Source organism: Mauremys reevesii, linkage group 2, assembly GCF_016161935.1.
Source record: "Mauremys reevesii isolate NIE-2019 linkage group 2, ASM1616193v1, whole genome shotgun sequence".
NCBI lineage: Eukaryota > Metazoa > Chordata > Testudines > Geoemydidae > Mauremys > Mauremys reevesii.
This window is the reverse complement of record NC_052624.1, coordinates 280,674,090-280,698,127: the sequence shown is the minus strand read 5'-3', so window position 1 is coordinate 280,698,127 and position 24,038 is coordinate 280,674,090. Positions and strand designations below refer to the sequence as shown.

Below are 24,038 nucleotides of genomic sequence, written 5' to 3'. Positions count from 1 at the left end.
TGAATGTGGGAAGCTGAGTGCACTGAGCCGGAAAGTATCTGGGATAGTCCTGTGCTTGTTATAGAGGGCATGATACCATGAGCTAACCTGGAAGAATTCTCAACCACATGGACGGTGAACTTACCTGGAACAATCTCTTTTAGACTCCAACAGCATTGTAAAGGCAAATTTGGTCAGCATAGCAGGGCCAGGGAGGTGCCAGAGAGGGCCTGTATACCACCCATCAGCTGGGGCTTGAAAGTGAAATGAGGGGAGGAATGCAAGGGTAGGTGGTGGTGTAACTAGTGTTTGAACAAGTGATTCACAACTGGAGACTGAGTGTATTGAAGTTAAGTCCTTGATCCAGCACGTGCCCTGACTGTGGCTCACACGGCTCTAATGAGGTCTGCTGGAGTTGCAGAGGGTCAAAGGGCAGGCATAGTCTGGCCAATTGCATGCAGTGGTGGTGTTCTGTTCTTGGAGATCAGTGTTACAGCCTGGCCCAGCGCCCCACTGTATGGTCACTGCTCCATTGGATCCCACATGCGTCCAAGCCATCTGGGTCTGGGCAGTCTAGTCACTTCATCTAGCTCTGGGACCCTGGGCTCACACTGTGTTTGTGGCTGGTAGAGCCAGGGAGCTAACACTCAGCAAGCACAGACAAGCCGCCTTCACAGTCAGGGCGGTGGTAGCAAGGTGCCTCATAACCCTGGGTAGCCCTGGGAAATGTCATATCTGGGTTCAAGTCCTTGCTTTGCCACAGACTTCCTGGGAGACCTTGGGCAAGACACTTAGCCTCTTTGGGTCCCAGTTCTTCAACTGTAACATGGGGATACTAGGCACTGCCCTGCCTCACACGGGTGTTCTGAGGATAAATACATTAAAGACTGTGAGGTGCTCAGATGATTCTATTACAGGGGCCAGGTAAGTACCTATGGTAGGCAGTGAAATTAAAATAGATTTTTAAAATTCCTCCCGCTTTAGTGAAGTGTTGTTACTGACACAGGTAAAAGTCACTATATTTTACACTTGGTTTATCTGGGCAGTGTGTCTGTGTGTACCCCGGAGGCGACTTACATATGAGGAGGGTGGCTGTATTTCTGCCAGGCATGGCTAGTGTGGCAAGTCAGGAGAGTTCCAGTAGAGCCCACCAGGTAATTTTCCCTCCGGCAGCCTTGTTGGACATGATTTGACTAATCAAGGAGGAAGCTGTGTCCCTCTTGTGTGACTCTCTATTAGTATTGTGTTTCTGTGAGTCTGAATGGCATTTTCATTTAATAAGGGAGGTGATAAAGGAAAGCTGCCCACTTCCTGTGGGTCAAACACATAACTCAGCAGGAGAATTGCTCATAAAACTGCATCATCATTACCAAGCCCTTGAGGATTTTTGCACTGGTTACTTCAGTCTGGCCTGATCTCTGAAATGGATCAGCTGCTTTTGTTTTTCTGAATGCAATGGAAATTCCTCTACCAACAGAGATTGATATTGTGAATCCTCCAGTGGCTGGAGGCTTCAGGTGAAGCCCAGATCCGTAATACGCCTTTGCTAACTGGGTGCATATACCTTGGGTTCCGAACGTGGATGACTTCTTCCGGGCCCTCAGCTGGTGATCCATGTAGACCTTGAGGATTTGACCCTTTTTCTTGTTGTCGTCCCAGCATATGTCACAGCAGATAGGCGCAGATTCTCAGCTGGTATAAATTCATCCTGCAGAAGATTCAGTTTGCTGTTCTTAAAGTGTTTTGTCCTTTTTGTGACTCTTAATAAGGTGCCGCCATAGCATCCTGCCCTAACAAGTTCCCTGTGCCTGATTTTTCAGAGTTGATGAGCATCCACAGCCTTCATTATTGTCAGCAGGGATTGTGGGTGCTCTGCACTTCTGAAAATCAGACCTGTTCTCTTTTAAAAATGTATTTACTTCTATCCTGATAGGGTCCCAGGGTGATCTCTCCTTTCAAGGACTCTGTATAACTCACTCTGCTTGGAAATTACCAACATCCCGTATTTCATTAATTAAACTGCACTTGCGATTTCTACCCTCTCAGCCCCCCATTCCCTTTCATGCCTGACCCTATTACTAGGCTGAGTTCTTAAAGCTTCTGTCGTATAATACACTAGCTCTTATCCTACTCTCATCGCTGTGGGATGTGGGCGTCTTCCAGTTGCACATTAAGCAGTATGACTAACAGCTGTTATGGGTGGCTCGTTCTGTCTCTCATCTTTTCACTAAGGGGAGAGTTGTGTGTGCAGGGGGGTGTTTTGTTTGGGTTAGCTGGGTTTTCACTTGAAATGTATCCGCTCTCATGTGTGTTAGAGAAGGCAGGTTGGTGAAGCGTGCCTTAGAGCAGAAGGTGGGGAAATTTGTCATGGGCCAGTTTTCCAAAGAGTTTGTTCCATAGTCTTGAACCAGTCCCTGGGAAAGTTCTGTCTCCTGCACAGATGAGCGTTACCCTTATGTTAGAAAGTTCCATTGTCTGAGGAGCACTGTTTTTGAGTGTGGGTTTCACCCTGGAGTGTCAGGTAATCTCTTAGGTATGCTGGGCCCACTCCATTGGTCCATTTTGAAGATAAAGGACTGAGACCTTGACTCACTGTTCTATGGGAAGCCAGTGTAGCGAGCGCAGGACAGGTATGGTGTACTCATGGCATCCAGTGTTGCTGAGCAGACATGTTGCAGTGTTCTGTACTAGTTGGAGTTTCCTGAGGGCTGATAACCCCATGCCTAGGTTGGTAGCATTGCTGGAGTCCAGATGGGAGGTGACAAAAGTGTGTGTAAGTGAGGCCAGGTCATCCTTTCCCACAAGGAGGTGAAGTTTCCTAGCCAACTGGAGACGACAGAAAGCATGATTTGCAGATGCTACTAGGAGAACGCCTAGTATCGGTGAAGAATTACAGGAGAACTCAGAAGTTATGGACTGAATTGACCATCTGTGGATGAGTACTTTCAACCGAAGGAGACTACACAGTGGCTGCAAACTGTTCAAAATGCTTTCCTTTGCCCACCAGTATCCCTTCTGTCTTGGTTGGGTTCATCCTCAACAAGCTGTTCTTTATCATCCATGAGCTTATTTCGTCCAACTGGGCCATGTTGAGGGCACTGGGGTTGTGTGTAGTGAAGAATACGCTGTGTGTCCCCTGCACATTCCTGGCACTTGAGTCCATCTTGTCTGACCAGTTCTCCAACTGGCTGCATGCAGATGTGGAATAGGACCGGAGAAAGGATTGTGGTGGGGGTGCCGTTTCTCATCTCTTCTGCTTGGGTACGTCCCGCCAGGAAGGACTCAAACCATGTTAGCACATTCCCATGTTACCCCTGCTACCACTGTAACACAAAACAGCAATGTCTGATGGACAACAGTGTTGACTGCCGCACATAGATCCAGGAAGATGAGAATAGATGTCTGCCAGAATGGGGCCTCGGCTGTGCCAATCAGTTGCTCATGACTAGGGCCCTACCAAATTCATTGCCATGAAAAATGCGTCACGGACCATGAAATCTGGTCTTTTGTGTGCTTTTGCCCTTGCCCTTCATGGGGAAGACCCATGTTTCTCAAATTGGGGGTCCCGACCCAAAAGGGAGTTGCAGGGGGGTCCACAAGGTTATTTTAGGGTGATCATGGTATTGCCACCTTTACTTCTGTGCTGATTTTAGAGCTGGGCAGCCAGAGAGTGGCAGCTGTTGGCCGGGTGCCCAACTCTGAAGGCAGTGCCCCGCCAGCATAGAAGTATGGATGGCAATACCTTACCATGCCACCTTTACTTCTGCACTGCTGCCTTCAGAGGTGGGCAGCCAGAGAGTGGTGGCTGCTGACTTAGGGCCCAGCTCTGCAGGCAGCAGCGCAGAAGTAAGGGTGGCAATACCGTACCATGCCATCCTTCTGCGCTGCTGCTCGCGGTGGCTCTGCCTTCAGAGCTTGGCTCCCGGCCAGCAGCCGCTGCTCTCCAGCTGCCCAGCTCTGAAGGCAGCACTGCCGTGAGCAGCAGCGCAGAAGTAAGGGTAGCAGTACTGTAACCCCCTCTACAATAACCTTGCACCCCCCCACAACTCCTTCTTTGGGTCAGGACCCCTACAATTATAACACTGTGAAATTTCAGATTTAAATAGCTGAAATCATGACATTTATTATCTTTAAAATCTTATGACCATGCAATTCACCAAAATGGACGGCAAATTTGATAGGGTCCTACTCATAACTCTTTCACCAACCAGGAAGGTCATGCATTGGATTCACAAGGCTTGGGTCAAGGGTCCATTAAGGTGTCCGATACCTCTTGAGTAGTGAATGTATGGAACTTGGGAACATGAGCGGGTAGTGGCTGGCATGGGTGTATGGTGGGGGCGGATCCAGGCTGTTAGGGAAGATTTTTCTAATGTGTGTGATCTTTTCTGTGAATTAGGATGATAGTTTTTTCCAGTTCTTGCCGCTGGGTTCTGCTGTGGGCTGTAGACACTCAGGATTAATGAAGTGGTTTACCCCTTAGCGTCTTGGGGTGGGATTTGGTAGCTGCAATGAAGGTCTCTAGGAAGTCTTTCTTGGCTTGTAATACAGCCTCTGCATAGGCTTGGAGAAATTCTTTGTTTCAGCCTCTTGGTTTCAGCCTTCATTTTCTGCTGTAGAAGCACACATTTCTGTCCCTATCTCTTCATCTGGTGCAGGGAGTCAGAAAACCACAGAGATCTGTGTGGGCGGTGGGGAGTGGGCCAGTGCATTGAGGACTGAGGCTATTGTACAATAATGATGATTCATCAGGTCCTCAGCTCCATGTCCTGTGAGTGGCGTGCTGCTTTCCTTCAGCATGCTTTGGAATTTGATGTAGTCTTTACGGGCAAATCAAGGTCATGGATCTTTCTTGTTGCCTGCATTCTGGGAGAGTTCTGATTACTGCCTTAATGTGGGTCCAGGCTAGTCAGTCAGATTCCCAAAGTTCCTCTTTTTTTTGCAATGAGGAAATCCTGGTAGTTTAGCTTTCTGAGTGATGTCCTGCAATGCATGGGGTTGGAAGGCAAATCCCTCATACTACTGTTAGCATAAAGGCTTGTTAGCCTGAGAGAGAATTTTGGTTTGACTTTTTGATACTCTTCTATCTTATACTAATATATGTGAACAAAAGGATCCTTCCTAATATGGGTAAAGAAAGGACAAAGACACTGTATGTTGCCTAGTCAGATGGGTGTATTAGTATAATGGGAATAGATAAGAGCAGTTAAACTGTTACTGGACATGGTGGGAATGTAATATATGAGCGCACACTTGAAGACGCCTCAACTCCTATCTCAAGGCAAGATCAAGCAAATAGTCGGGAGGGGCAAGGGGAGATTGGGGGGAAAAGTAAAACACTAAAAGGCCAGAGAAATGCCTGCCCCTGACTTGTAGCAGAACCTCACTCCTTACCCCTCCCATGGGGTCCAAAAGAGGTGGGACGAAGACCCCAGACTGACGACCCTGCCAAAACGGAACATGACCATAAGTTGTAAGGGGTGGGACCGAGGGCGTACATTGCAGGTATATTTGGGCCAGCTAAGGAGGAGGGGGTGGGGAAAGGGGACACAGGGCAAGGCTCTGGGGTGTCAGAGCTGGGAAGGGAGACATGGGATAAACGCTTTGCGGTGTCACAGCTGAAAACGGAACACTGGGAAGCAGACTCTGCCGGTATGTAGAACTCTGGTTATGCTTGCTTGGAACTAACCCCAATAAACATTGCATTGCCTGCACTTCGGACTTCTGGTCTTCTGCTTTCTGTCTGCGTGACAAGAATCAGGGGAGGGCGTGAAAGGGAAAGCCCTCTAACAATCACATTCAGTCTTAATCTGCTCTCTTGGGTATTAGGTTCCAGAGACCTTGATTTTTGCCTATCTACCGGTCAGATTTCACCACCTTGACTTACTCTCCTGGGATGGAACAGTCAGGCAAGTGGCAGACCCAGGATTAGATATCAGGAATCCCTTTCTGTTGTCCATCATGCTTAGTTCACTGTCCTAAGAGACAGCAGTAAAAACCTGACAGAATAAGAGTGTTTGGGATTAGGGCTGGGTGGGAAATGAGTTTCCTGCCCTGTGAGAATTTTTGAGGTTTAAAGAATAAATCAAGAACAAAAAGGACAAAATTTCAATTTTTTTTTATGAACTGACAAACAAAAAAGGTTTGGGTCAATCAGAATGGTTTGTTTCAATTTTGACTTTCCCCCTTTAACCTTTTTGAGTCTAAATTTACTACCAGTTTCAAACAAAAAGTCATTTTGACTTCAAGAAACACAACTTTTCATTTTGATAGTCTCATTGGGACATTTCGACAACTTCAAATGTTTTTTGCAAAAATACTTTGAGCTGGGAGACTTGTCAAAAACGGCTCTGTTTCACCAACTGTTTTTGGTTCTGACCAGCTGGCTTTTATTGGCAAAAAAATGTTTCATCGAAAAATTCTTCATCCTCTCTACTTGGGATGCTTGGTAAAAGAGAGATGTGGTTCAGTGGTTCTCAAGCAGGGGCCCCCTAGGGGGCCTCGGGCAGGTTTCGGGGGGGCCTCAAGCAGGGCCAGCATTATACTCTCTGGGGCCCAGAGCAGAAAGCCGAAGCCCTACTGCATGGGGCTGAAGCCCAGGGTCCTGAGCCCCGCCACCAAGGGCGGAAGCTGAAGCCTGAGCAATGTAGCTTCGTGGGGCCCCAAGTAATTGCCCTGCTTGCTATTCCCTAACACCAGCCCTGGCTTTTATATGCAGAAAATCAGTTATTGTGGCACAGGTGGGCCATGGAGTTTTCATAGCATGTTGGGGGGGGGGGGGTGCTCAGAAAGAAAAAGGCTGAGAACCTCTGATTTAATTTGACTATGACGGAGACTGATTAACTGAGGGAAGTGATAGACCTAATGCCCCATGAATGAGACAAGGCTAACTTGCTGACTAAACCCCATACTTCCAGCCCTGTCTGGGTTAAATCCAGCTCTCAAGTACTTTCTGAGAACACAGGTGATGACACTGAAATACTTCAAGAGAGACAGTCATTAGGAGTGGTAATCTATGGCTGATAAATCACAGTACTCACAGAAGTGCCATCCAAAGTGTCAAAAATCACAATGGCTTCTCTGGGCCATCTCTGGAGTCCAGAGCCAAAAAACTGGGGTATGTATAAGATTCACTAGGTGACCATGGGAAACGTACCTCACTTTCTCCATCTGTAAAAGGGAGAGAATAGGACTTACCAGTTAGAGCTGGCTGAACATTTTCCTATTGACTTTTTTGAAAATTCAGAAACTTTAAATCAGTTCCATCTACTCTGCTTCTAGTTTCTTCCAGAGTAGACTGCGATCCTGCCACCTCTCACATAGAACTCCTGGTCAGAGAGCAAGAGAGCGTGTTAGTGGGTGGGGTCGTGAACCGAGAGTGAAGAGACCCGAGTTCTATTTCTGACTCTGCAGCTGACCTGCAGTGTGACTTTGGGCAGGTCCCTTCACTTCTCCTCGCTGTACCTCTGTTTTCCTTCCCACTCTTTTTCTGGTTTGTCTGTTTAGACGGTGATCTTATGGGGGCACGGGTTGTCTCTTACCATGTATCTACAAAGTATCTAGCACAGGTCTCAGTTGGGGCTTCTAAGCAGGGCTGTAATACAAATATTACTAATGATTAATAATAATGGGAGTTTTAGCTGAGTAACATCTGGTAGGGGAACTTACATAGTTCAGGTTTTAGGAGGTGTGTGTGTGTGTGTGTGTGTGTGTGTGTGTGTGTGTGTGTGTGTGTGTGTGTGTGTGAGAGAGAAAGAGTTTATATAAATATAAGCTAGTGTGGTATTTACTACTGTAAAATTTAAAATGGAAAGAGCACTGGACTTGAGGAGGTTGTTCAGTATAAGGACCAGAATCACCAAAGTTGTAGCAAAACACTAGGTATTTATGCTTCGGGTTTGAATAAGTTAAGGACATTGCTATTCATTATTAATCAAACATCGGATTTGGGATAGTTATCACCTAAAGATTTTTCATTAGCATTTCTGATAACAGATCAATGGCTAACGGGCAAAGGCATTTATTCTTATTTTCCAATTAAATCCATTAAACATAGTTCTTACCAGCTATTGCAAAGGACCGTGGCATGTTAAGGATCCTCTGTTTATTGATGCAAAAGGCCATCAGCTGTAGTCCACCTGCTTGAGGATAGAAATGTTGGCAGCATGTAGCCGTAGCATGCTATTGCATCTCTCAGAAACTGGTCAGTACCTGGCTGATTTGAGACCACAGCAGAATCTGGTGGGAGACCTTCCGAGTGGTTGACTAGATAGTGCCTTTCCTTCTCTGTCAGCACCCCACTAAGGCATTCGTGGTTTTGTGGTGCTGGAGGTTCCATCCTTTGGATGAGAGAGAACTGAAGTCCTGGTAAGGTGCCAAAAAACTGGCCAATACTTGCAGTAGGAAACCACTGGGGCATGATCCACTAGGACTGTTCAAATGCTTGATGCTACATATGTTCTGAAGTGCTGCACCAGGGCCGGCATGCTCAGCACCTGGCAGGATTGAGGCCTTAAAGAAACCAGGCCGTTCCTTAAAAGTTATTGGTGGGAGTCGAGAAATCCCTTGAGTTTTGTCCCTCACCCCACAAGACATAAATACACCTGGTAATCTGGAAGATTTCCAAGTCCGTAACTCCTTCGTTTGTTTCCTCATCTTTAAAATGAGGATAGCGCTTCAGTACCTCAGAGAAGTTCTGATTAATGTGTGTAACATGTGATGGAAGCAATAAGTGTTGCTTGGTTTTGTATTCAGTCGTGATCTGCAGCCCAAAGTACATGAGATGTTCCTGGAATCCAGAAGTCAAAGACATGGAGCAGCTGTGAAAGTATCTGTATGTGAAAGCAGGGAATGTGGTATATTCCCCTCCACTCAGCAATCTCTGTCTTTCATTCCAGATTGCACAGGATTCTTGTCTGACGGGGAGAACAGAATAAAAGCAACTCTGTAGGACCTTGTTTCCAATATAAGGTAAGGGGGAAGGACCTTGTCTATGATTGGAGAGGTTGGTGTGAGTTGGGAGGTGGTGGAAATCTTGGACACAGGTTGCACAGTCATGAACATCCTGCATATTTGGTCATACAGGGTGGGTTGTTTCTGGGTCTTCTTCGAGTGATTGCTTATATCCATTCCAGTTAGGTGTGTGTGCGCCGTGTGCACGTTCGTCGGAAGACTTTTACCCTAGCAACCCCAGTGGGTTGGCTGAGCGCCCCCTGGAGTGGCGCCATAACGGCACCGCATATATACGTCAGCCGACCCACCCGACCCTCAGTTCCTTCTTACCGCCCGTGTCGGTCGTTGGAACAGTGGAGTGCAGCTTGTCTGACCTCCGCTTCCCTAGCTTCCTGATAGTTCTTCTCTGTAAAATTTGTACATAGTTGATATCTTAGCTTAGGTTTTCTTGTTTTTGATAGTTTAAATCAGTTTAGTGTTAGATAGTTAGCGGGTTCGGGGATTAGCCCCACCCGCACCCGGGACCGGAGCGTATGCCCGGCTCCCCGGGTTTCAAGCCGTGCTCGGCCTGCCGCAGGCCTATGCCTACAGGAGATCCTCATAGCTCCTGTTTGAAGTGCTTAGGAGAGTTGCACTTGTCTACTAAGTGCCCAATTTGCAAGGCTTTCAAGACTCGCACAAAGAGGGAAAGAGACATTAGGCTGAAACAACTCCTAATGGAGGCAGCCTTAACCCCTCCGGCCGCGGCACCGCCCGCTGTCCCTCTGGACTCTCGCAGCGCCGCCACGGCGCCGGGCCACTCTGCCGTGCAACCGAAAGGGCCATCGGCACCGAAACCTGCCCAGAGATGCTCTCTCTCGCCAAAGGCGAAGAAGGGGAAAGCCGCTGCCTCTTCGGCACCGCCTGCTCCGAAGCACCAGAGTGCGCCCCGTCCAGACCGCCCGGCACTGAAACCTGCCGCGGCACCGGTTCCTCCGCCGCAGACGCTTCTGCCGGCACCGGCGACTCCGGCCCCTCAGAGGCCGTCGAGCCCGGCACCTGTGACCTCCCCGGCTCCGGCCGCGGTAGAGATGCCACTGCCGTCGACTCCGGAGACCTTCGAGGCGGCACGGGACCTCATCACATTGACAGACCCGGCTGTGCCACTGCCCCCGGCGCCGCTGGTGCGGGCGCCCCGTTCCATGGGCAAGCCGTCAATGTTTAAGCCGCCTGCCGGCACCGACTCCGACCGGCACCGATCCCGTTCCCGCTCTCGCCACCGCTCACGCTCTCGACACCGATCTCGATCGGGGCGCTGATCGCAACGCCGCTCGCAGTCCTGGCACCGCTCGACTACGCGGCACCGGTCAGACTCGCGGCACCAATCATTCTCCCGCTCTCCAAGTCGTCATTCCCAGCACCGTTCCGGATCTCGGTACCGCTATGGCCGCCGCTACTCGCGAAGCCACTCCTGGCACCGAACATGGAGATCCCGGTCGACCTCCCGGCACCGCGCCGGTCGGAGGTCCCATTCTCGCTCCCGCTCTCGCTATCGGGATGCCTTCCGGCACCGGTCACCACAGAGACGGGAAATGCGATCCGTGGGCACTTCGGCACAAGGGTTATCGGCTCCACCCTGGCCCTCTCGGTACGCCTCGGCCTCTTCGCACGCCGACAGCTACTACGTCGACGACCATGACCCTCAGGTCCCTTCGGGAGTTTTTCAGCAGTCCCATTACGCGTACCAAACCCTCATCACTGGGGTTATTGGACCCCTTGGGCCTACCATCAAGCCCAAGGTGCTCCTGTGCCTACCACGCGTACCGTACCACACAAGTCGCGCATCCCGGAGGCTACTATAAGCCGCCCCCCAGTTGACACTGAGGTACCATCGTGCGCGGAGGAAGGTAATCAGCCTGCCCAGGAACCTCTGGAGCAGGAAGCTTCACAGGTTCCAGACGCTGACCGGGACACCATCATGCCTGGAATTTCTTCTTCCTCCTCTTCCCCAGATGAGGCGGTGGTGGGGTCATCATCGGCAGGTCCCCCGCCAACTGACTTACGGGCACACCAAGAGCTCCTTCGCAGGGTGGCACTGCGAATGGACCTGCAGGCAGAGGAGGTATCGGAAGTGGACGATCTGATAGTGACCATTTTGTCAGCGGACACCCCTACTCGCATAGCCCTGCCCTTCATTAAGACTATCCAGGCGAATGCTGATACCATATGGCAGACTCCGTCCTCTATTGCGCCCACAGCCTGGGGGGTGGAACGCAAGTACATGGTCCCTTCCAAGGGATATGAGCATTTGTATGTGCACCCTATCCCCTCGTCGTTGGTGGTGCAGTCTGTCAACGACAAAGAGCGTCACGGCCAACAAGGCCCGGCTCCTAAGTCAAAGGACGCCAGGCGAATGGACTTGCTTGGTCGCAAGGTCTACTCTGCTGGTGCCCTGCAGATCCGAGTGGCTAACCAGCAGGCCTTGCTAAGCCGTTACGGGCATGACACTTGGGCTGAGGTAGAGAAATACAAAGAGCTCCTGCCTCAGGATTCCCGACAGGAGTTCGCGGCCTTCGTAGAAGAAGGTAAAAAGGTAGCGCGCACCTCGTTACAGGCCTCCTTAGACGCAGCTGACTCGGGGGCACGTACTATAGCCTCGGGCGTTACCATGCGCCGGATCTCTTGGCTCCAGAGTTCGACGCTCCCTCCTGAAGTTCAGTACACCATTCAGGACCTTCCTTTTGATTACAAGGCACTCTTCTCCGAAAAGACGGACTCCAGACTCCAAAACCTAAAAGACAACAGGGTCATCATCCGTACTTTGGGGATGCATACCCCTGCTACCCAGAGACGTCCGTTCCGCCCCCAGTTTAACCGGCCTTACTATATGCCTCGCTACAGGCAGGACTCTGGTCGGCGACGGGGTCGCGGGGGACGTAGACAGCAGCCTGGCAATCAACCGTCACAGGGGCGAACCCCCTCTAAACCACCAGGGCCTAAGCCAGCCTTTTGAAGATGCGCCCGGGGACGACATACCAGATCTTTATCCGGATCCCTCCCTGCCTTTTTCCAACCGCCTTTCCTATTTCCTCCCGGCGTGGGCCCAGCTGACCACCGATGCCTGGGTCCTACGCACCGTGGAACGTGGTTACCAACTACAATTCGTTTCACCCCCACCTTCCCACCCTCCTTCCCAGTCCTTTTTCAGGAACCCCTCTCACGAGCAACTCCTCTTACAAGAGGTGCACTCCCTCCTCGCCATCGGAGCGGTGGAGAGGGTTCCGGAGAGGGAGAGGGGCAAGGGGTTTTACTCCCGTTATTTTTTGATCCCCAAGTCCAACGGGGGACTCCGGCCCATCCTCGAGCTGCGAGACCTCAACGCATACATGCTGAAGTTGAAGTTCCACATGGTATCCCTCGGGACGATTATCCCTACTTTGGATCCGGGAGACTGGTATGCCGCCCTCGATATGAAGGACGCTTATTTTCATATCGCCATCTTTCCACCGCACAGACGATACCTCTGATTTACAATCGCTCACCTGCACTTCCAGTTTGCGGTCCTCCCCTTCGGACTATCTACGGCCCCAAGGGTGTTCACGAAGTGCATGGCCGTTGTCGCCGCCCACCTCCGTCGGCGCGGCATCTGCGTTTTTCCCTACCTGGATGACTGGCTCATCAGGGGGGATTCGCAGGCTACGGTCCAGCACCATGTCACGGTGATCAAGGACTTATTCACGTGCCTGGGCCTAGTTCTCAACATAGAGAAGTCCACCTTAGTACCAACTCAGAGGTTGGACTTTATTGGCGCGACCCTGGACTCATCTCTAGCCAGAGCCTACCTTCCTCATTTACGGTTCCAGGCCCTTACACAGCTAATCCGCACCCTTCAGGCCTCTCGTATGACCTCGGCCCGTGCTTGTCTCCGCCTCCTCGGTCATATGGCGGCTTGCACACACGTCACTCCGTTTGCCAGGCTCCGCCTCCGCCCACTCCAGCTGTGGCTCCACTCCAGATACCGTCCGCACAGGGACCCTCTGGATACCCTACTCACCATTCCAGCGGGTGTCCTTCAATCCCTGGATTGGTGGCTGACCCCTTCACACGTATGCGCGGGGGTCCCATTCCATGCTCCTCAACCTTCCCTTTCCCTGGCAACGGACGCCTCGTCCCTCGGGTGGGGAGCCCATCTCGGCGCTCTTCGTACTCAAGGCCTTTGGTCGGTGCAGGAATTGAATATGCACATCAATGTCAGGGAGCTCCGGGCAGTGCGCCTGGCATGCCAGGCGTTCCGAACTCGCCTCCACGGCCGTTGTGTCTCAGTCCTTACGGACAACACAACGGCCATGTACTATATCAACAAGCAAGGCGGGACCCACTCTTCTCCCCTCTGCCACGAGGCGATACTACTCTGGGAATTCTGCATAGCCCACTCGATACATCTGGAGGCGTCTTTCCTTCCCGGCGTCAAGAACACCATCGTGGATCGCCTGAGCAGGTCCTTTCTCTGCCACGAGTAGTCGCTGAGACCAGACATCGCCCATGCCATTTTCCAACAGTGGGGATTTCCCCATGTAGACCTGTTTGCATCCCGACTGAACCGCAAATGCCAGGAATTTTGCTCCTTTCAAGGCCTGTCACCGGGCTCTCTGTCAGACGCATTTCCCCTTCCATGGACTCATCGTCTGTTCTATGCCTTTCCTCCGTTCCTCCTCATACACAAAGTCCTGCTGAAGCTCCGTCGGGACAGGGCACGTCTCATCTTAATTGCGCCAGTGTGGCCCAGGCAACACTGGTTCACCACGCTGCTCCATCTGTCGATAGCCACCCCAATTCCTCTGCCGCTTCACCCAGATCTTATAACACAAGATCACGGCACTCTCCGTCACCCAGACCTGCTGGCCCTCCACCTCACGGCGTGGCTCCTGAGTGGCTAGACCAGTCGGAATTGCGCTGCTCTGCTCCAGTGCAGCATGTTTTATTGAGCAGCAGAAAGCCTTCCACTCGATCTACCTACGTGGCCAAGTGGAAGCGCTTCGCTTGCTGGGCTCAAGCGCGTGACGCTATTCCTTCAGAGCTTCCGCTTCCAATGGTCCTTGACTATCTCTGGTCGCTGAAACAGCAAGGCCTTGCACTGTCCTCTATCAAGGTGCACTTAGCGGCTATCTCCGCTTTTCACCCCGGTGAGGGAGGGTATACGCTGTTCTCTCACCCACTAACTACTAGTTTCAGAAAGGGCCTTGATCGTCTCTACCCCCAGGTGCGCCACCCGATTCCCACCTGGGACCTCAATCTCGTCCTCAGCAGGCTCATGTCCCCACCATTTGAGCCGCTAGCCACCTGTTCCTTGCTGTACCTGTCATGGAAAACGGTTTTTCTAGTGGCTATCACATCAGCCAGACGGGTCTCGGAGCTCAAAGCGCTCATGGTGGATCCACCGTATACCGTTTTTCATAAGGACAAGGTGCAACTATGTCCACATCCGGCATTTCTCCCGAAGGTAGTGTCCGCGTTCCACAATAACCAGGACATCTTCCTTCCAGTTTTCTTTCCAAAGCCTCACGCATCCCCGCGAGAGCAACGACTTCACTCCCTTGATGTTCGTAGGGCGTTGGCTTTCTATGTTGATCGGACACGACCGTTCCGCAAATCCCCGCAACTGTTTGTGGCAATTGCTGACCGAATGCGAGGTCTTCCTGTCTCATCGCAGCGAATCTCCTCCTGGCTCACAGAGTGCATACGCACCTGTTATAACTTGGCTAATGTCCCTTTGGACCATCTCACCGCCCACTCTACCAGGGCCCAGGCGTCCTCCGCTGCCTTTCTGGCGCAAGTACCGATACAAGAGATATGCCGAGCGGCAACCTGGTCGTCCGTTCATACTTTCGCCTCGCACTACGCCCTGGTCCAACAGTCGAGAGATGACGTAGCCTTTGGCTCTGCGGTCCTGCATTCCGCCACGTCTCACTCCGACCCCACCGCCTAGGTAAGGCTTGGGAATCACCTAACTGGAATGGATATGAGCAATCACTCGAAGAAGAAAAAACGGTTACTTACCTTTGTAACTGTTGTTCTTCGAGATGTGTTGTTCATATCCATTCCACACCCACCCTCCTTCCCCACTGTCGGAGTAGCCGGCAAGAAGGAACTGAGGGTCGGGTGGGTCGGCTGAGGTATATATGCGGTGCCGTTATGGCGCCACTCCAGGGGGCACTCAGCCGACCCACTGGGGTTGCTAGGGTAAAAGTCTTCCGACGAACGTGCACGCGGCGCGCACACACCTAACTGGAATGGATATGAGCAACACATCTCGAAGCACAACAGTTACAAAGGTAAGTAACTGTTTTTTCTTCATCACACGTATTTAGAGGCACAGCTCTCTCTCTTTGGCTCAGGGTTTGCAAAATGGGGCTGTGGTCTGTCGAATTATTAGGCTCTGAAACAAGGTCTGTCCAAGCCGATGTTCTGTTCCCTGCAGGACTCCCCACAGGCTCCAGGTAATGTTATTTTAAAGTTGTTAAGCTGTCTCTACGCTAAGTGGCATTTCAAATCATGTTAGCTAATGTGATGAAAAAACCACCAGTTTACCCAGTCTGACCAGACTCTCAGCCGTACTTGTTTCCCTCCCACTCCTGAATCCTTGCTGTCCCTACCACCTGACACATCCCACCCCACCCCACAAGTTGCTAGCTAGCAGAAGTGGGTCAAATGCTGCACCCCTTCCTGCTGGTCCTTGCGAGGGCTCTGCCTGTAGGACACGTATCTCATGGATCCTCCCTCACTCTGCCCCAGAGTGCAGATGAGTCTTGTTCAGAGTGCATCTTAGTCGTGTCCCAGAGGTTGTATTCTACAGGATGTGTTTCCATATGCATTTCCAAATGTTTTTTACACTAGCTGGCTGATCCCTTCTGCCCCAGAGCTAGCTGCATTTCATTGGTAATGTATGTCCATCGGCCACTGTTTTGAGATTCGGTTGCTTGAAGCTGAGCTCTTAATGTCTGCTGGAGCTACAGGTGCTCAGCAACTCTGAAAGTCAGGTCACTCAAAGATAGACTTTGTGGGTGAACAATTAGGTTACCCCTGTGAGAAAAGTCTTGCCATTGGGCTGAAGTGTGATGTGAAATGGAAACTTACGTGTAAAGTGCTCTAAGAGATGCCATGATTTATGGTCTGTGGCACCGCAGATGTGTCGACTTGCACTTGCCAGGTCCGTGCCACCCACGCTGGGGATAGTTGAGGAGCCCCAGTGTGTTCAAACCACTCTCCTGGCACTGGAAGAGCGCGTGCGTGCTAAAGTTACCTCGCTGGGTAACTTGCCATCCGCTTCACCAGCACATTTCACAATGAAAGCTCCATTCTTGGCCGAGGGAGGACAAGCAAAGATCCATTCAGTGTGTACATAACTTTTCCTATAATCGCGGCTTTGTTCTCCCTTGCTTCCAGAATTCCTACACTTCAAGTTGTAGGAGGCAGCTATTGCTTTACATAGCTGCCTTTTTCGTTAAGTAGCTTGGACATAGTAACTGTGTGTTTCAGTGTTAGATCCCATAACTCCAGCATTGACAGGGGGGAGAGTAGGGTTTTGAATGGCTGTTTTTGCAACCTGAATCCAGGCTTAACTTTAATGTAAATGATTTGTTCACTGCATGACCTGAAAGTTTGTAACCCTTTACCAGTCACACTGCTCTGCAGCTCTTGGTTTGCCGCCTGTGCCTTTCTTTGTTCCTTGGGAAGTGTCTGCAGGTTTGGGTTATTTTGGGGGTTTTTTTTAGGACTCTTATGCCACTCTATTTTCTGCAGCTTTACAGCAGGGACATGGGAGCTGTAGACGGACTCCTGCTTTGATATCAGGAAAGTGGCACTGTTCTATGTGAACACTAATGGGCACAGAGACTTCAGCTCCTTGGTCTCTCCAGGTTGGCGGGTCAGGGGAAGGGAAGCTAGGAATGTTGTTGCCCCTCCTCTGTGGATAGAGAATTTCACTCTCTGTGGGGTCCTCCTAGCACCAATTTTGCCTAAAAAACAAATGTAAAGATCTCATGTTCATGTTCTAAGGCTCCAGATAGCAGCCTGCCCCTGCAAGAGAGATTGTCAATGTACAAATCACTTTCCGTTTTGTTGTGTAACTCGCCACCGTTGAAAAACAAATTTCCCTCTGTGGGCTCTCCCGCTGGATTGGTAATTCTCCAGTTCTGACTTGCTTTGGTATAAAATTTCCTTTGCAGGCTGAGGATTGAAAACTAGGTCAGGCTGGAATGCGGCCTTGAGGAGTTGTAACTAACCCCTGTGCACTCGCTACAGACAAGCACATTGTGTTTAACACTGCAGACTTTTAGCAGTCAAGGGAATTAACCATTGCAGCAGTTTATCTAGCGATGTGCTGGAGCCATCATCACTTGGAGGCTTTAAATCAGTATGCTGCAGCTTGACCAGACGTTACGGGCTTGATGCAGGAATCACTGGGTGAAATACCCTGGTCTGCGTTATACAGGGGGTCGGACTAGGTGATCGTAATGGTCCCTTCTGCCTTTACATCATGTCATCTGGGATTGGGCCGTGGTTTACCTACACTCAGCTGATGTGATGTTTAACATGACAGCCCGTCTGCACAGACTGCAGTTGTGTGTAATATCGTGTGCCCTGAGAGGGCTTGTTTACACATCCTGTTCTGTGCCCGTTTCCATGGTATCTGAGCACATTCTGATACTTGCTGCTCCGACTGTGCCTGTCTGCTCCGTGCATTGCGGTGGAAGCGATGTTCAAGGTTCAACCACCCACTCAGGGGGTCAAGGACATGAGGAATGCATACTGGAACTCGTGGGAGGTTGTTCGTGGGTGGGAGGGGAGTTGCTCAAAGGCTGAGGGTCTTATCATCCATGGCTTTGCCTCTGCCCAGGGCCCTGCAGGGGGCAGCAGCCTGGATTTAGCATGGCCCTCGGGAGCATCATGCCCGTATGGTTTGAGACTGCGTCTCGACAAACCCTGCTGGGAGGTTTACCTGCTGAAAACACCCTTCAGAGCAAAACTAAAGATTCAAAATATAGACAGATGTCTCGTGGTGCAGGGATTCTGAATATATCTAAATTTGAGTTGATGGTGTCCCTTTGACTCCTACCTAATTCAGCTGGGTTTAGCTCGCCGTACTGGTGACCGTGCCCAGCCTGGGACTGACACAAAATGACTTCTGATAAAGCCAGACGAGTGTCAGATGGCTTTGCAGTGGGATTTGTAGCTTTTTTCCACACAGCTGCATTGTGATGCTTACCCTGCTCATAGACTTCAGGGATTGTTTTCTTCTTAACTTTGATACGTTGCTGATGGAACGATACAAGAACTAGGGCTCATCTAATGAAATGAATAGGCAGCAGGTTTAAAACAAACAAAAGGAAGTATTTCTTCATACAACGCACAGTCATCCTGTGGAACTCTTTGCCAGAGGATGTTGTGAAGGCCAAGACTATAACAGGGTTCAAAAAAGACCTAGATAAACTCATGGAGGATAGGTCCATCAATGGCTATTAGCCAGGATGGGCAGGGATGGTGTCCCTAAACTCTGTTTGCCAGAAGCTGGGAATGGGTGACAGGGGACGGATCACTTGATGATTCTGTTCTGTTCATTCCCTCTGGGGCACTTGGCATTGGCCACTGTCAGAGACAGGATACTGAGCTAGATGGACCTTTGGTCTGACTCAGTGTGGCCATTCTTTTGTTCTTGTTTAAGTTGTGTACTGACTGCTCTTTCGTCTTTTAGACTGAAGCAGGCTGGCTCAGAGTTCATGTTTTACTGCACTGTGCTCAAAATATTGCCCTCTCCTAGAGCGTGCTAAAGTAAATGAAAAATTAGAGAGAACAGCTGTGCTCTGCATCCAACCTCATTGCAGTGTGTTCCGTGTTAGTGCTTGTCATGGGGGGACATGTCATCTTTTTATTAAGATCCTCTAATCTTTGTGTGTGTTTGTGTATTAAGCCACTAACATTCACTGCTAGTGAGGTAGTATCAGAATCAGACAACTAAGGAGTGGAAAGGTTTCCTGCCCCAAATCATATAACAGCCCTGTGGCAGAACCCAAACTTCCTTACTCGCAGTTTTAACCACCTGATCATTCCTGGCCAGTATATCCCCACTCTTCGTGGGACTTGTTGCCTAGACAGTATTTCAAAAGCACTGTAGGATCGTTGGGCGCATGTTGGTGCTTGCCAATATTGCATTCTTGACAATATTACTTGGGATATTTTTAATTAAAAATTTGATGCCACCAAATGCCCGAATTTTGTGTTGCTGGTTTCCCTCTGCTGTGCCTAGTTGCTGCGATGTGCTTCCCTGTGTTTTAAACATGCATAATTGTAATTAAATAAAATAAGCACCACCGCCCCCGGGAATAGTGTGGGACCATTCCTAACAAAAATGCCTGAAGAGCGAACCTTGTATGTAATGTTGATTCAATGGACTTGAATTTCCAGTTTGGTAGGACCTCTCTTCACTGTTCTAATTCTCTCTGGTCTTTAAGGAGATGCTGCTATGAGCTATCTAAATTGTATCTCTTTTTAAAATATTTTCTCTCTTCATTCTTTGAAATAACCATCTGGAAGCTGGAAAATGCTACGTAGTTCCTCACCAGCTTGGATGTCTCACTTTCTCATTTGCGTACCATTATTTTAGACTTCCCGCTGTTTCTGGCAGAGCTCAACATTAATGTGGCTTAAAATCTTCCTTGTTTGAGTGTAAGCTTTGATGCCTCAACTCTGCGAAGTAGTGTAACTGCTGTTGAAGCAGCAGCAGAGGGTGCGGGAGAGCACAGATGTGCTTGCCTCAGTATGCTGAATGAGATTATCTCTGCAGCACTGGAGGTAAAATGTAAAGGACCTGGCCATCCCATTTGCTGGTGGGATTCGTTGGTCTGTAGCAGACACCAACTAGTATCCCATCTTGTGCTTTGTCTGCTAGGAGATTGATGCATAAAGCATTCAAGATAATTTTCTGCTGTGTTATTAGTGACTTGGAAACAGGTAATGCCATATTTGACATAGAGTGCCACTCCCCCTCCCCTTTTGCCAGCTCAGTCCTTCCTGAATAGGTTGTAACCATTGATTGTAACATTCCATTCATTCACACCATCCCACCACATTCCGGTAATACCAACTAGATTGAATTGATGCTCATAAATGATTAATTCCAGTTCCTCTTGTTTATTACCCAGGCTCCTAGCAGTGATGTATAGGCAATGAAAGAATTACTTCTCTTTGTGACTTTTGGTTTGTTGATTAGTTTTTTCCTCAACATCTGGATTTTTGTACATTATAAATAAGTTCTCTTTTGTTCCTTCTTTTTACCCTCTGCTTTTGTTATTAGTTTAACACCCTCCTGATTGCTCTAGGCCTCCTTCCCGCAAGGAGATTGCCTCCCCATCAGTAGAAGGGGAACCACTCCAAACTGTGCAGCCCTCTCTCCGGTTAGAAGGTGGACCAATGTTTCACCAAACCCACACCCTCTGCCTTACACCACTTACCTAGCCAGTGGTTCGCTACAAGAAGCTTCTGTCTCCCTTTGCTTGTGGGACAGGAAGGATCTCAGAGAAGATCACTTGGACATTCTTCTTCAGCAGGCTTCTGAGTTCCCTGAAGTCATCCATTAGCTTTGAGAGACGCTTCTTTTGTTATATATCCCTGTCTGTGGGAAAAGACGGGTGCTGGAGGAAGGGACATTTGTTTTGATGAATGGCAAGGGCATACAGGACAATTGAAAGCTGCCATTGCTAAGAGCAAACCTTGGATGTCTTTTTCTAAAAGAGCGAGTCAAACTCACCCAAACGTTGTGGGTCAGTGCTGGAATCACTGGGTGAAATGCTGTGGCCTGTGCTATGCAGGTGGTGGGGCCAGATTGTAATGGTTTCTTATGACCTTGAAAACATCTGACTCTGTGAAAACATGTCCTCTCCCCAGCCTTTGCCTTCTGTGCCGTGGCTACTACTCCACTATGGACTTGCTGTGGTGTCTATCCTTGGTAGGCACAGGATCCTTTCCCCCATTTCCCCACCCCTCCCCTGCCTTCTCCAAGTCTGGATATTTAGTATTGAGGGGGAGGAATTAAACCTATGTAAATTGCTTTTTAATCATAGAATCATAGAATCTCAGGGTTGGAAGGGACCTCAGGAGGTCATCTAGTCCAACCCCCTGCTCAAAGCAGGACCAAACCCAACTAAATCATCCCAGCCAGGGCTTTGTCAAGCCTGACCTTAAAAACCTCTAAGGAAGGAGATTCCACCACCTCCCTAGGTAACCCATTCCAGTTCTTCACCACCCTACTAGTGAAAAAGTTTTTCCTAATGTCCAACCTAAACCTCCCCCTCTGCAACTTGAGACCATTACCCTTGTTCTGTCATCTTCTACCACTGAGAACCGTCTAGATCGATCCTCTTTGGAACCCCCTTTCAGGTAGTTGAAAGCAGCTATCAAATCCCCCCTCATTCTTCTCTTCTGCAGGCTAAACAATCTCAGTTCCCTCAGCCTCTCCTCATAAGTCATGTGCTCCAGCCCCCTAATCATTTTTGTTGCCCTCCGCTGGACTCTCTCCAATTTATCCACATCCTTCTTGTAGTGTGGGGCCCCAAACTGGACACAGTACTCCAGATGAGGCCTCACCGGTGCTGAATAGAAGGGAATGATCACATCCCTCAATCTGCTGGAAATGCCCCTACTTATACAACCCAAAATGCCATTAGCCTTCTTGGCAACAAGGGCACACTGTTGACTCATATTCAGCTTTTCGTCCACCGTAACCCCTAGGTCCTTTTCTGCAGAACTGCTGCCCAGCCATTCGGTCCCTAGTCTGTAGCAGTGCATGGGATTCTTCCGTCCTAAGTGCAGGACTCTGCACTTGTCCTTGTTGAACCTCCTCATATTTCTTTTGGCCCAATCCTCTAATTTGTCTAGGTCCCTCTGTATCCTATCCCTACCCTCCAGCATATCAACCACTCCTCCCAGTTTAGTGTCATCTGCAAACTTGCTAAGGGTGCAGTCCACACCATCCTCCAGATCGTTAATGAAGATATTGAACAAAACCGGCCCCAGCACCGACCCTTGAGGCACTCCACTTGATACCGGCTGCCAACTAGACATGGAACCATTGATCACTACCCGTTGAGCCCGACCATCTAGCCAGTTTTCTATCCACCTTACCGTCCATTCATCCAGCCCATACTTCTTTAACTTGCTGGCAAGAATACTGTGTCTGTTTTTTTGGGTGTTGGAATTGGACTAAATATTCAGGGTTTAAAAATAAAATAAAATAAAATAAGAAGTCCAGGTTTTTCTATTGCCTGGTGTGGAATCCTCTCTTCTGGGTCTTAAAGCCACAGTCGATGTACGGTGACCTAACTCATAATTTTCCCCAGGGTGGGAATTACCATGTGAAATTCTCTGGCCTCTGGTATGCAGGAGGAGGGCAGAGTGGATAATCTTAATGCTGCCTTAAAATCTATGAATCTTCTTGTGAGTTGCACATGACCCTGGCATGTGGCAGGAGAGATGTTGTTAGCAGTGCTGTGTGGAGCAGACAGTTCTCAGCATAGATGAGCATATTTTGATCTATCTGCATGCCCAGGCTCAGTTTTTCCTCCTCCATAATCTTTGGCTATCATGTGTTTTGGAGGCTTCCCTTAGGCAAGGGCAGGTCTCTGAGCAAGCTTCGGAGGGCAGCCAGCGTTCCTATCAGCTGGTGCATTAAACTCTTGTGAGGATTTCTGTAAGCGAGGCTGATCCCTCAGACACCCCCGTTGATGCAGTGTGGAAAGGAGAGGCTTTGGGTTGCTTTAAGGATGTGAAAGGCTGAATTGATTCGTAGCTGAATGGGTAGCAGCCCATGAACCTGATTGCCTGCAAAGCTGGGATCACTACAGAAATGAAATGAGAATCCCCCTTCTCTTTTTGAGTTTACTGTCCTACAGGAGTGAGATAGTGATGTAGTCAGGGTGTTGAGTTGTGGATCACACGGTTGCATATCTTAGTGCAGTTCTAGCATAGAATTTAATGGTGGTTGCAGATCACATCAGAGGAGCCAAGAGATCGTAAACCATATTTGAGGGTCCCACACAAATGGTAACCAGAACCCAAAGGATATTTCCCATTAGCATCTAACAAGACAGGAAAGCTGTGATGTAATAAGAGATTCTAATCCCATCTTAAAAGAAGGCAAATCCAACCTTTCCTTTAGTAATTGCTTTTTTTTTTTAAATTTCAAAATTTCAATGCAAATTGAGAAGTTTTGATGGAATGTTCCTAATTTCACCTTTCAACGGGCTCCATTCTGTAGTGGGAAAATAGCTTTAAAAAAGTCAGGTGACTTAAATACAATGAAAAGGCTGGGTGATGAAATGGGAGCTGTTAGTGAGAGAGACAAGCACCATTTGCAGCTAGAAGTAGTGAATCAGTGAGTGATGGTTATTTCTCAGAGGGGTGTTGCAAATTCATCTCCATGACAGCTGCTATTTGTATTTGCACATAACTGCCCCAGCTCCTGCTTTGGGATTAAAACTATCCAGGGTGGAAGCTTGGACAAAATTCATGAACTGTTTGAATTAGGAAGAAATTTACTTTGCCCATTTGTTATTTGTATCCAAACTGTTCGATAGTCCACTTCCAACCCCCGCCCCAAATGAGCTGAGGTTTAAAATTATTATTGTTTCTATTGGGGTTGCAACCAGATCTCCAGCCAGATGGAATCTGGGCATCTTTGTATTTGGCATTGTACGAACACAGAATAAACTTCACATGTGACTAGTTCTCAATGAGGAGGAGTTGCTTGGTAAGTTATAACCTGGGACGGGGGAGGGTGAAAATAATGTTAAAAGCCTGTTAGGCAACAACTTAACTAAAAAGCCTATGGCATTAAAGAATCTTTTTCTTTCCATCATTTAGAACAAACCTGTTGTCATGCTGGAGGCATTTTTACGATAAAAACAGCATCGTGCATCAGCCACAGCTAAGTTAACAAAGGTGAACAAAAAACCTCCTTTGCCAAACAAGAACCTGCAGCTGCAGGCTTTGTTTGTGGACAGGATTGAATTTAAAAATCTTCTGGGATGTGCCAAACAACCCCAGAGTGCCAGCTAGGGAAGGGGGGGTTGTTTTTA

The 24,038-nt window shown here is 49.1% G+C and overlaps 1 protein-coding gene across 20 annotated transcripts in view; it reads left to right on the top strand.

Annotated features, from left to right (window-relative positions):
- TSNARE1 (t-SNARE domain containing 1) overlaps positions 1 to 24,038 on the top strand; it is a 667,577-nt gene that overhangs the window by 70,488 nt on the left and 573,051 nt on the right. For all 20 annotated transcript variants that reach the window (XM_039525402.1, XM_039525408.1, XM_039525403.1 and 17 more), the window contains one exon: positions 8,877 to 8,949. The gene's annotated coding sequence lies outside the window, so the exon portion shown is untranslated. The remainder of the gene's footprint in view (positions 1 to 8,876; positions 8,950 to 24,038) is intronic.